At 40.9% G+C, this 10,995-nt stretch overlaps 1 non-coding gene across 1 annotated transcript; it reads right to left on the reverse strand.

The window, feature by feature from the left end:
• Window positions 1-324: 324 nt before the first annotated feature.
• Window positions 325-399, reverse strand: Trnas-uga (transfer RNA serine (anticodon UGA)). The gene has a single exon. It is a non-coding gene; the product is annotated as a tRNA-Ser (tRNA).
• Between the last annotated feature and the right edge of the window lie 10,596 nt (window positions 400-10,995).

A 10,995-nucleotide genomic window follows, 5' to 3' on the forward strand; every position in this document is an offset into this window, starting at 1 on the left:
CTGAAGTGAGCCACAGGAGATCAAGGGTCCATTGTACCAAAATACTCATAAAACATCCTTGAACCACCACCTGAATTTTGTCAGTGGAGTTCATTTCACACTTTATGTAGGAGAAAATGAAAAACCTCCATCAACAATCTCAGAGGAGCCTCATATCTGATAGTACACTGATAAGATATCATTCCAGTTTCTACTTTGGACTTCTGATCACTTTGTTTCTGAGGAAAGGCCATAATGTTCAGACTTTGGTGACCAATCTGGACAAAAGCTTTTAAATTTTGAAAAAGTATCCTTGTTTGAAACTTCCTGGCAGATTAAAACTGTGTGCCCGACCGAGACTCGAACTCGGGACCTTTGCCTTTCACGGGCAAGTGCTCTACCAACTGAGCTACCGAAGCACGACTCACGCCCGGTACTCACAGCTTTACTTCTGCCAGTACCTCGTCTCCTACCTTCCAAACTTTACAGAAGCTCTCCTGCGAACCTTGCAGAACTAGCACTCCTGAAAGAAAGGATATTGCGGAGACATGGCTTAGCCACAGCCTGGGGGATGTTTCCAGAATGAGATTTTCACTCTGCAGCGGAGTGTGCGCTGATATGAAACTTCCTGGCAGATTAAAACTGTGTGCCCGACCGAGTTCGAGTCTCGGTCGGGCACACAGTTTTAATCTGCCAGGAAGTTTCATATCAGCGCACACTCCGCTGCAGAGTGAAAATCTCATTCTGGAAACATCCCCCAGGCTGTGGCTAAGCCATGTCTCCGCAATATCCTTTCTTTCAGGAGTGCTAGTTCTGCAAGGTTCGCAGGAGAGCTTCTGTAAAGTTTGGAAGGTAGGAGACGAGGTACTGGCAGAAGTAAAGCTGTGAGTACCGGGCGTGAGTCGATATCCTTGTTTGTTTATAGCCCATCACATTTAGCATACTTGGCTATTGCTCCCTCTTTGGTACGTTTCCCTTTATATTGCTCTAGGTGGAATGAAGTGATCGTATTGACATTGATACCTAGGAGTCACTTGCTGGGTAAGTTTGGCTGACAAGTTGCAGGTCTTTTCTGTTGACACCATGGTGGGTGACTTTCATGCTGGCGATGATGAATCAATGATAAGGACAACATATCATCCACTCCCTGAGCAGAGAGAATGTCTGACATGGCTGGGAAATGAACTCAGGCTCGACTGCATGGCAGTCAGATGTGCTGACCACTCAGTGAAGTGGGTCGTTAGATGCTACTCTAGGTTATTTGCCTCCCCTTCTGTGCCTTTTAAATGCTCTTTCGTCAATCCTCCTCACATGGGATTATTCTCTCCCAACTAATATGCCAATACCGGGAGACAACAATGACTGTTACCTCAAAGCTAACCCATATTCAACCTTTCTACATGCCTGTCCAGTTCTCAGCAACACATTCTTTGGACAAAATGTGACCTATCTTCATACACATGTTACGTGATGGTATATGTAAAAGAATAATGTGTCTATTGCTTCTTGTACAAGGTGTATCTGGAAAGTTTGGTGAATGGTCTCAGAAAATGAAGGGAACATAAGTTACAAAGTAATCACCATTAGCTACAAAACACTTCCGACATTTGTTGTAAAGCTATTGGAAACTGTCTGCAAACAATTCTTGTGGAGTCACTGAACACACAGTTGTCACGCATTGTTGGATATCTGCACTATTATAGATGAGAGGCGGAGCCACCAGTACAATCCACAGCCCATCAAGCAACAGTGTTCATCATCTTCCCTGCCGCCCAAAAGAAGTTTGATAAAAAACTCTGGGATTAGGACATATCAATCACAATTTTTGATGGAAAGGGCTTGATCCATGATGAATTTCTACTTGTGGGATGTTGGGAAGACAATGAACACCACATCACTTACTGCTGCAAGGTCTGTGGATAGTACTAATAACATCAGGTATTATCTCCGGCAATGATGCAGACATCCAGCATTGTGTGCCCATGGTGCTTTAAGTGATTCCACAAGAAGTGTTGGCTGGCCATTTCCTGCAGCTTGACAGCTGAAGTCAGAAGTCTGTTGTAGGTAATGGTGATTACTCTGATGGCCGGTAAAAGCATTTTGTTTATAACTCTTGTTTCTTTCCGAGACAATTCACCAAATGTTCAGATGCATTTTGTACACTCTAAGACATAAAAAAGGCTCTACAAAGGAATTTTCTGAATGGGATGGAAACCAGTAGGAGTGATGTACAAGTACCAACAAACAAATCATTACATTCTCAGAAAAACTGGATTATTTATTCCACAGAAAGAGCTTCACAAATTGAGCAAGTCAATAACACATTGTTCCACATCCACCTTTTATGCAAGCAATTATTCAGCTTGGTATTGATTGACAGAGTCCTCCTGAGGGATATTGTGGCAAATTCTGTCCAGTTGGTGTATTATATTGTGAAAATCCCAAGCTAGTTGGAGGCTCCAGCCCATAATGCTTTCAACATTCTCAGTTGGAGAGGAATTCGGTGACCTTGCTGGCCAAGGTAGAGTTTGGAAAGCATGAAAGAAGCACTAGAAATTCTCACCATGCACAGGCAGGCATTATATTGCTGAAATGTAAGCCAAGTTAGGTAGGTGCTGGTAAAAAGAAACTGAACCACCAGTCAACTAAAGTTTGCCGGCAGGAAATCCGAGCAGAAACCTAACGTACTGCAACTCGCACCAGGCTGCATACAATGTAACTGTTTTAAGAATCAGGAAAAGATCTTAATTTTGAATGAAATGTTGAAATACTGGAAAAACTTTTTTAAATTCTGTACATTGATAATGTAGACGTTCACTGCCAAGCCCGTGCTAATCTTAACATTGTCATGGACAGATCCTTTCATTTACGTTAGTAAGTTTATGTTAACATATTTCCTGAAATCTGAAGAGCTACTAAGCATGGATTGTTCTTAAATGAAATGCGCACCATGCTATTAAGATTATCAGTGTGCAATGCACTGACGATTTTAGTCACCAATCTGCCACATGGAATTACTGTCTTTTCTCATACACAAAGTTACTTAGAAAATCAAACTTTCTAAAAAACACACCAGAATAAATATGCCTACACTTTTGAAACATGTAGCACAACAAAAACTGGCAAATTATAACTTCCTTTGCAGCTCATACTACATGTGACCATACCATTGAAAGGCAGGGCTCTGAATCCTTACACTGCTGTAATCATTCTATATATCCAAGAGAAAAGATGCACAAAGAATACCATGGTACTTTCAGATTGGTCAGTTTTCTTTAAGGCTAATAGAAAAACATTATTCTCCCACGTTAGTCTGCACTTTTCATGACTAACAAATAACACACTTTCAAACTGTACTTTGTTAATAATGTAAAGTATAACTATTTTCATTTGCACTCAAATTGGCTTTCCTTTCACCATAAACTTACTTAACATATTATGATACTAAACTCCCCACTGTACAGTGTACATCAGTAGAACAACGGTCTAGATATTTACTATAGACCTCATTCACATTGCTATAAGCTTATACAAAACTGTACAAACAAAAGAGCCATCAAGAAATAAACAGAAAAATTCCCAAAAACATTCTCTTGAAAGTCTGTGCACTACTGGACTCTGGTGGGTGAAAATTAGAACTACTTACCCGACTGAACTGTTTCAGACCATCTGTCACTGTACAGGCATGAGTCACTCTCCCGATACACCGGGGCAATATAAGGAGCCACTCCTCACAAGGATGGCTTGCTATGAAAGGCAACAGAATGGTACTTACAACAGGGCCGGCCAGAAATTCTGCACGCGTGCGGTGCTCCTGCACATGTGCAACTTCCGGGTCACAGCGTGCACGCCGCAGCCATCAGCGTTCATGTAGTGCATGTTTCTATCCACAGATGTCGCTTTATTCATTTGCTGAGATACTCTGTACCGGCGCATTCTAGTGCTCTTTCCACAGCTTGCAAGCCAACCGTGGGAAGATATTTCGCGTATTAAACATTTCAAATACTCTCACAGTCTACTCACTGAGACATCTACTTTTATGTTAACAGTTTAACCCAGTAAGACAAGTAATACAATTAACAACTGTGGGTTTTTATTAAGGCAGCTTGACTGACGGCACGTAAATACGCGTAATGTTTTTGATCTAGTATTTAAGAAAGAGAGCACTTAGCGACTTCCAACCAACCTTAGTCATGGTTTCAAATAACATTAAACCAATGCAAGGTTTCCTATAACTAATTCTTGGTGCCCTCAGTTACACCCACATAATTTCTGTCTCACTGACCGCTGAACAGAATGACAACCTCAGACCTCTCTATGATGACCTGTACCATTATTGCTATACGTTTCATCAGTTCCGTCTGAAATCTGCGTAATAACCGACAATTAGATGAATGTTATGTTTTATCGACTGCAGCTGAGCGTAGCCCTTCACACATTAAAAAAAAAAAAAACCTAAATGTAAGTATACAACAATCGGTTTAATGACCAATTTTCCTGCTAATAATGTAACATGGAGCAGAATGAGGCAATAATGCACAGTTAGTGCATTGTTTTTAATTATGAAAGGAATAAATCCAAACACGTTTATCACTGGTCATGAGAAATGATATAGTTAATATCGGGCACAAAAGCACGGCTCATTGACAAACGCAAGCAGTTGCGGGAGATTTTCATCACTGATGCTTGATCGAAATGACTGAGAACATAGATCTTCCGTTCTTTGCTTTTTCACAGTACCTGCCATTTCTCAGTACTTCTCTGTTAAAGTTACGGTCACCAGAGGTAAACGAGACTGGGTATGTCACGCTCTTGCTTGTAGCACATAAACAGGGAAGAGGAGCCGCTGCCGTTCATTTAGGACACATGTCTAATAACAGATGTCGCTGTCGCACACGTGCGCAGCACTTCCGCACGTATGCACACTGTGCAGCGTTTGGCCGGCCCTGACTTAGAACATTGTTGCGTACTGTCATTCTGTAAGAAAGCCACGGATGAAAACCAAACAGAGGTCCTTCTACAAAATACAAATGGAATCCCAGTCAATCACTCCTGGTTATCAGGCAATAGTCAGGTTGGTATCACACTGCTGTCCAAAGCAGCTCCAGACATGTCTTTGCTGGCCATTGGTCTCAGTCCAATCCACTCCCGTCATTGAGATTCCAGTCCAAAGACGTGCATGGAGATGACCCGATAATCAAGAGGAATCGTCTGGGGTGCCATTAGTTTCGTAGCAAGATCCCTTCAGTTTTCATCCACAGTGCTATGTCAACAATGTGCTACACCCAGTTTTATTGCCCTTCATTGCAGATGATGTTGAGTTAACTTTTCAGTCAGATATGCCTACCTGCATATGAGAAGAGCTTCTACTGCTCGTCTTTATGCTTTCCGAGACCTGCCATGCCCAATTGAGAATGTAGTGCTACGGGCAGGGCCCTCCAAACATATAGGGATTTCAATTCTCCAGTCCAAAATTTAGACAGAATTTGGCATGATATCCCCCCGGAGCACATCCAACAACTGTATCAAACCGAATTACTGCTTGCATATGGGCTACAGGTTGTCAATGCATTAATGACTCCCTCAGTTTGTGATGCTCTTCCAGATGAATAACTCATCCAAGTCGTCTGAAATTGTAATCATTTGTTTCTTTGCACATGAACAGCACATCTACTCATTTCAACCCTTTGGATAATTCCTGTGTGGTGCAACTTTCTTCTTTCCTTAGAGTGTACTTAAAAAATTGTGTAAACAGCCTTATAAGTTCACCATCTTAAAAGAGCACACAGGCCCCTTTGAAATGCTGTAGATGGAGTGGAACTGATACCTGCCAGTTATCTGAGCCTTCACTGCTGACATAAGCCACATCATTGAAGAGGTGTGTATGTGCCAGTCGATTATAAGGAATCAGTGTAGTACAATGGATTGAAACCACAGATTAGAGCTATTGTCTTTGGATGTGCCAATGAATTAAGTTGCCCAATTTGTTGGTGTGTCAGTGAAGACTATCCAGCTTGTCTACAAGGAATATTGTACCACTTGCAACCACATAATGTGGCATAATAATAAAAGTGGACACATTAAGATCCTAACTCGTAATTAGTCATATAGATGAATGTTGTAAGTTGCCATTGACAGTCAGTCTCAAACACAACAGGAATCACAGCAGTCACTAAATTCAGACCCATGTCAACCAGTTTTCAGCCAAATATTGTGTTGGCAAGTTGCATGCAGTGGGTCCCTTGCAGAAGACTACTGAGGCATAAAAATGTACATCTTGTCAGTGGAGCAAATACCACACAAACTGGACAGTAGGTGACTTGAAATGTGTGGTGGTTTTGCCTCTTTCTGAGAACATATCAAGGGCCCTGACAGCACAATAAGATTTTTAACGTGCAATGGGCAGAGGATATACAGAGTGTCTCAAAAGTTACACAACAGTTCTGATGTGTTACAGCATCCAAACAAATTAGACCTAAGGTATTCACACAATGTTTGGCTTATGTGACATAGTATCACAAAGTTTTTATGCAATTTAATCAGTTTCAACATGTGTTCACCAGTGGTGGTGTGTACAATTTCCAGTATCTAATCCACATTCAGCACATTATATCTGCATCACTTGTGGCAAGGGCAGAAATGATTGTGTTCATTAAATTTTTGAAGTGGTTGACAGCTGCTTGGTAGACTCTGTCCTTGGTATATGCTCATAGAAACAAGCCCACGTTTCTAATGCCTGGTGGCCTAGAACACCAAGGAATAGGACCACCCCTGCCAAGTCCATACCACGTAACACCTGGTCCGCAACATCTGCCACAGCCTGAGCCCACCATATTAATGGAAAAAGACTGTGTCTCGGCAGTCAGCCAGTCATAGTAACAGCCTGAGCATATCAAGGTAACTTTTTTTTCTGAGGAAAAAATGGTCCCAGAATACCATCCACCGCCAAACAACACAACACATTCACTATCATGTACCTCTTCCATCACAGTATGTGGATTGGTTGTGCCGGCAGTTGGTAATATATCATTATCTTCTCACAGGATATGTATATACTGTGAATTGCCAACAAAACTGGCACAATCATGCATATTCAAATACAGGGATATGTAAACATACCGAATATGGCACTGCAGTCGGCAACGCCTATATAAGACAACAAGTGTCTGGCACAGATGCTAGATTGGTTAGTGCTGCTACAATGGCAGCTTATCAAGATTTACGTGAATTTGAATGTGGAGCTATAGTGGGCGTATGAGCAATGGGACAAAGCATCTCCAAGGTAACAATGAAGTGGTTATTTTCCCGTATGAGCATACAGTGAATATCAGGAATCGGGTAAAACATCAGATCTCCGACATCGCTGCAGCCGAAAAAAGATCCTGGAAAAACAGGACCAACAACTGAAGAGAATCGTTCAAAGTGACAAGTGCAACCCCGCTGCATATTTCAATTCTGGGCCATCAATAAGTGTCAGAGTGTGAACCGTCATTGATATGAACTTTCGTAGCTGAAGGTCCACTTGTGTACCCTTGATGACTGCACAACACAAAGCTTTATGCCTCACCTGGGTCCATCAACACTGATATTGGACTGTTGATGACTGGAAACACATTGCCTAGTCGGACGAGCCTCGTTTCAAACTGTGTCACACAGATGGACATGTACAGGCATGGAGAGATCCTCTTGAATCCATGGACACTGCATGTCAGTAGGGGACAGTTGAAGCTGGTGGAGGCTCTGTAATGGTGTAGGAGGTGTGCAGTTGGAGTGATATGGCTAGGTATGACCCTGGAAGGTGACACATACATAAGCATCCTGTCCATTGGGGATTCCGATGGACTTGGGCAATTCCACACTTGGCATGTCCAGAATTGCTACAAAGTGGCTCCTGGAACACTCTTCTTAATTTAAACACTTCCACTGCCCACCAAACTCCCCAGATGTGAACATTGAGCATATCTGGGATGATTTGCAATGTGCTGCTCAGAAAAGATCCTCACATAGCCCTGCATGCAGCATTCACATTGTCAATTCCTTCCATCACTACTTCAGAAAATAGTCAAGCCCATGAGACACAATTGATTACTTAACTTAGCCAGCATCCAGCATGCACTGTACAACTGATGTGTGTTACGAAGATCTTACATACTTTGCTCAGAGACAATTTTATTGTGTTTGTTTGCATATAATAAAAGTAATGTGTGGGTAAATACTTTAATCAAAACTTAAGATGAATGCCCAAAAATAGAGTGAAGTTCCAATATTTGTAGCTCTTGATATGTACATGAACTTTACTTTTAAAAACATGAGTAGAAGGCTTAGATATATCATACAAGATTTATTTTCTGGTATATTTTTATAGTGATATCAATGTAGGTAAGATGTAAAGAGAGATTGAGAGCGGGCAGGTTTTTTTTTTTTTTTTTTTTTTTTTTTTTTTTTTTTTTTTTTTTTTTTTTTTAAATACTAAGCCTTCATAATTGTGAAGGCAAGATTTGTCATTGAGTAGGTAGACTGGTGCTGTATCTGGGTTGAAAGATATTTCAGTTCCTTCAAGAAAGTCAAATTTCTTGCCTTGTTCTTTTCTACACTGTTTGCGGAATGAGTTACTGGGCAAGAATTATGGCAAAGTCAGATTTGTTCTGGATGTTAAGACAGAGTGCATCCCTGTGCTTCTACCAGTTTGTTAATTGCTGAAGTCTGGACATACCTGACATTTGATATTCTTGCTTAGTGCTTTCAGTATTGTGGATGATATTATTCTGTATTTTGTTGCTTGTGAAGCAGCTTATTTTTATGTCATACAACTTGAAGAGGTTGGCAATTTGGTATGAAATCTTCCTTAAGGATGGTCAGCTTATTACAAAGATGGTCTTCCTGTTTGTGGGTGGTTGTCCAGAAATTGGTTGGTTTAATTAATGTATTACAGCAGGATTGTATTAATTACTGGAGGCAGCTGATTTTACAATTTTCGTTTCTTTATATCCTTCACTTGTATCCATTGGGTTTTTAAGCATGTGATTAAACATTCTTCTGAAGAACACTTTTTTATATTGATCTGGATAGCAAGAAGAGTTATGGATGGTAACACTGGTAATTGTTGGCTTCCTGGAAATTTCAGAATTTTTATATAAAGTTTTGTTAATGTCATCTGGTGTTTCATTTCTACAGTGAAGTGAATTGAATTTTGTGGTCTAATTTATTAATTTCTTCGGCTAGATTTTCTGTTTCGTTTGGTTGTTCTGTTGAAAAGAATAAAATGAGAGTGTTGCAATTTTCTGTATTTACACTGAATAAACAGTCGTAAGCATCCACAATGAATAAACTTAATCTAGGACCCTACAGCTGTTGTGCTATAATCTAGTGTAAATTCCTGCAGATACGAAAGGGATTTTGAACTTGTGTTCATATAGTTTCCATAACCTGCACTCATATGCAATACTTATAGAAATGCTTTTGGTTGTTATTCAGTACAGTGGTTCTACCTGACAGCAGTTTCTAGTGACTTATTAATGCATTACTGTCCCAATAGTAATTTTTGCCACACTTTGTGTGTTTCAGGACCTGCGCAATCTGCCAAGCAGAACACTGCCGCCTCCCGACAGTTCTCTCAAAACCCGGTGATGTAAGCATGGGGATTAGAATGCTTTTGAGTCTCGCAGCCAGACCACTAACAAGGTTTTGCCTCCTGCTGAACACCAAACCCACAGACAGTCTGGTTTTCTTTTTGTGAAAGTGAAAATTGAACCATTGCGGGTGCTGTGATTGTCAGTTTCTATTAACACGACACAAGCAGAGTGGCAGGTATTATAAAAAATGGAAAGGAAAAGAGCTCCCATATCTTGGCTAACTGTTGTTTACTTCTTTGATTTGTTAAGCAATGTGCTAATAACGGCAGAATGCCAAAGTTATAAATTGTACGAGGTGAAGTGAGATATTACACTTGAAATCATTACAGCCCACTATAAAGTAGTGATTGCTTCTCCCAAGTGATGAAAATGTGGTCCATACAGAAACCTTCATTATTCCAGTAGGCAGTGGGTCATTGATGTTTAGTATGCTTGAGAGCTGTTCTTTGTTCACACAGCTAGTGATCAACACAGTGTTGCTCATGAAAAATGACATCTTAGGCATGTATTGACCTAACAAAAACTCCTAGTTAGTGAGCCGAATATGTCTTTAAAGATAATTAATTCCAAATGCAGTCATTTGAACTTTTTACTCACGGAGGCATGAATTCCCCTAAGGTTTGAGATGGATGTAGACACTCCTGTTAGTTTTGTAACCAATGACAACTGGCTTTGGTGAAACTTGTTACGTGTTCAGATAATGAATTTACACATTTGTCTATCTGGCATGGCAGTTCACAATATTTTTCCCTTTCTTCTGTGGTGATGGGGGGGGGGGGGGGGCGGGGCGGGGGGGGGGGGGGGGGCGGCTTGTTCTCCTGTGCCCTAGTCAAGAGGATCAACTGTCATGGTCTTAAATAGTCCTTCATTGGCATACGTAATCCTTACTTTGTGCTATCAGTGTCACTAGATCTTTCAAAGGAACATAAACAGTTCACTTCGTTTTTCTGTCTCTTCTCAGCCTTGAGAACCCAGTTCCATGCACCACCAAGATTATATAGCCACTGGCCTGATTGGAGTGATTCTCACACATTCTAATTTCTCGTGCTTCTTTCGTAACAGAAACCCAGTCTGTAGAAGTACAGCGGTCAAGATTTTAATTTCTTAAAATATTGTTCTGTCTTTAGTGTTCCACACAGCAGTCAAAAAATGTTTGGCTGGATTCACCAGTGTAGTTACTTTTGTATTCACAGGGTGTACAACACATCACAGAGACCCTGAGGCAACCTGTTTATCCTTTTGTGCCTGAGGACAATGCCTATTTTGATATTTGGAGAACCATACAATTGCAGCTCTTTCTATCATTGTATTTGAAACACCTACCTTCTGAACTGGATGGTCGGAAACCCTGCAGCCTGAGACATACACGAGAGTGTGGTGGCTT

The sequence above is a fragment of the Schistocerca nitens genome, chromosome 3, assembly GCF_023898315.1.
Source record: "Schistocerca nitens isolate TAMUIC-IGC-003100 chromosome 3, iqSchNite1.1, whole genome shotgun sequence".
In the NCBI taxonomy this organism is placed as follows: Eukaryota; Metazoa; Arthropoda; class Insecta; order Orthoptera; family Acrididae; genus Schistocerca; species Schistocerca nitens.